This window comes from Pygoscelis adeliae, unplaced genomic scaffold (genome assembly GCF_000699105.1).
Source record: "Pygoscelis adeliae isolate BGI_AS28 unplaced genomic scaffold, ASM69910v1 Scaffold129, whole genome shotgun sequence".
NCBI classification, from domain to species: domain Eukaryota; kingdom Metazoa; phylum Chordata; class Aves; order Sphenisciformes; family Spheniscidae; genus Pygoscelis; species Pygoscelis adeliae.
The window spans coordinates 657999-660958 of NW_008825431.1; the positions used below are offsets into that span (position 1 = coordinate 657999).

Consider the following 2960-nt stretch of genomic DNA (forward strand, 5'->3'; position numbering starts at 1 on the left):
GTTCAGCCAGATCCTGGCGGAGCGGGCGGGGGAGTTTCAGGGTGCCGGAGAGAAGAAGGGATCGCCAGCCCCCTTGGGCCACCCCGGCTGCCGGTGGCATTTTGCGGGGCCGGCTCCTAACGAACCACCTAATTAAGGGATTTGCGCTGTGGCTTGCAGCAAAGCGGTGGTTTCGGGGAGAGGCAGGGCGCTGGCGGAAGGGGGGGTGATACACACTGTTTTTGGCTATTTTAAGGCAATTTTGGTGGAGTTTGGAGTTGTGCAAAGGCCTCCAGCCCTGCATGGGGCGGTTGAGAGGGGTGCCCCCAGTCTCTCCAGCCCCAGGGCCACCATGGCGATGCTGGCAGCGTGTCAAACCTGCCGAGGGAGGGTTCCCTTGTGCAGGTCCAGGCAGAGCCTGGTTGCCTGGAGCTGATGTGCTCCGCGCTGACGGAGGCCTGAATCAGCCGTGACGCCTCTTCTGGGCTCCCCGAGAACAGCCCCGTGGCCCCCGGGGCGGCTGACGTGGTGGTGCATCAGGTGAGCGGTGTCATGAGTCCTGCCCCGGTTAGTCAGGGGTTAACCCCGGGGCTGAGTGAGGGTGAACCATGTTGTAATGGCCTGCTTTCATTTTTACTCATCTCTTACGGCAGGGAGTACGGCAGGGTTCAGAGGCAAATGACAACGAGGGCTATTTCTCTGTCCGTCCATCCATCCCTCCATCTGTTTATCTGTTCATCCATTCATGAATCCATCCATCCATCCATCCATCCATCCATCCATCCATCCATCCATCCATCCGTCAATCCCACCAACCAACCAGCCAGCCACCCACGTGTGCATCCATCCACCCAACCGCATTATCATCCATCCATTCGTCTGTCCATCCACCCATACATCCAGTTGCCCAACCATCCATCCAGTCAACTATCCCTCCCTCCCTCCAACCATCCGTCCATGCATCTGTCCATCCATCCATGCGTTCCCGTTATCATCCATCCACCTCTCCCCCCAACCATCCATCCCTCTTTCCTACGTGCCCGCAACAGCCAAGCGACCTTCACCAGCTGGGCCAAGGAGCTAACGGACCAGATGATCAGGCGGAAGCAGAAGATAGTTTGACTTCCTTGGCTACAAGAAAATGGCACCAGTTTACCCCAGTTTAACCCAGTGAGGAATTAGAGCTGTGGGCTTCGGAGGGGAGGCCACAAAACAGAAGCCAACCCCGTGGGACAACTGAGGAACGCACGGGAAATGGGGCCTCCAGGTGGGACAAAGGCTGGGAGGGGATCACCGCCTCGAGGAAAACCTCATCTGGAGAAAACTCCGGGCACGTTAAATGCTGCAGTTGCAGGGAGGAATCGGCCGAGCCGTGCCGGGAACCTGTCTGGCAAGAGGCACGGCACTACTCGCCCCGCGAGCGCGTTTCAGGGAGGGGAGGTCCTGGCAGCTCCTCTTGTACAACGAGCTGCTCCCTAATTGTCTGTCTAATTGCCCACGCTTGCTGTTCTGCTCCAGATTTAATAAGATTGAATCAAAATTGCTGTGAAAAAGCCCCGGGCAGCCAAGCAAGGAGCCAAGAGGAGGGGGAGCTGGCCCGAACCCAGCTGGGAGAAGCAAACACCATCAGATAACCAGGCGTTTTCAAAGCCCGGGAGGATTAAGGTGTTTGTTCAAGCTACAGGGGAAGTTGTTAGAGCTCCAAAAATGAGGGTGGGCTGGTTGGGGGGACCCTGGGTCACTTTGCTGAGGACAGATTGCTCCGTCCTGGGTGTCCCTTGGTGCTGAGCGAAGCTGGAAACTGCTGGGGGGTTTTGCTTCCCTATCACCTCCCCACCACCAGCACCCCTTGTCAGCACCCACCACCTCCCCACCACCAGCACCCATTGCCTCCCACATTTGCATCACTCTTTGGGAGAAGGTCAAGCCAGCCCTTGATTTTGACTGTGCTTAACTGCGCCCTCATTAGCATGGCAGGATAATTAACCGAATAAAACTGCCCGCCGGCCCATAAAACCCCGCTGGTTATGGTTGAGTCCTATTTACGGTATCCGGGATGGGCAGTGGGGTAGGACGGGAAGGCGACGAGGCCAACCCCGGCGGGAGGCAGGAGCACGCAGCCGCCGGCTGATGGGTATTTTGGCAGCCGATTTGCCCGGGATGTCTCCAACCGGAGCTGGAAAGGTCGATGCTTTGAGGAAGGAGGGTGCAAGCGGCCAACGTTAAAGCCTCACACGGCGTTTTCCAGGCGGCATCGCCCTGCTCAACCTCAGCGTCTCGCTTTGAGCGGTCTGATCCAGGTAACGGCTGAAAAAAAAGCCCAGACCAGACGGTTAAAGCACCCGGTTGGATTCTCCCGAGCCTGCGCGGCTCGGAACGCAAGCACAGATGCGCGCAGATGTGTGCGGCGACATCTGGCTTTTCATTTGCAGACGAGGCGGCGGCTGAGGTGGGGGGGGGAGGCTGATGAATTAATGGAAAAAGAGAAAGTTGGAGGCTGAGAGGGAGACCGCTCCGACAAGGAAACCTCCGTGGGGCCCCGTGCCCCTGCGCCGAGCCCAGACGCACCGAGGCCAGACGGTCCCGTGAGCCGTCCGCGGGGACGGGGAGGGACCTCCGCAGAGCCCGGCATAAATTGCATCGGGGTTTAATGTGGAAAACGGGATTTCGGAGAGGCTGAGCTCGGGCATGATCCCGCAACGGCTGCGGGGGTCTCCGGGGGACGGCGGCTGCTGGGTGTAAAATTTGGGCTTTGCTGGCTTGTGTTTTATTTTAGGCATCGTTTTTAACGGAGGTTTCCAAAGCCAAGGACAAACTGCCGGGTCTGCAGGGCAGCGTTCCTGAGGTCGGGCTTTTCTAGCCCGAGCGAAGGGACCGCGGTTCCACTTTTGGGCCTGCCAGACGTCACCGCGGCGGAGGAGGGAGGCTGGGATCGGGGTGCTGGGGAGATGCTCGGGTCAGGGACGTGCCCTGCTCTGACC

The 2960-nt window shown here is 58.9% G+C and overlaps 1 protein-coding gene across 1 annotated transcript in view; it reads right to left on the reverse strand.

Moving 5' to 3' along the window:
• The window catches only part of LOC103922825 (calmodulin, striated muscle), a 5236-nt gene that overhangs the window by 623 nt on the left and 1653 nt on the right, over positions 1–2960 (reverse strand). The gene's annotated exons all lie outside the window — the stretch shown is intronic.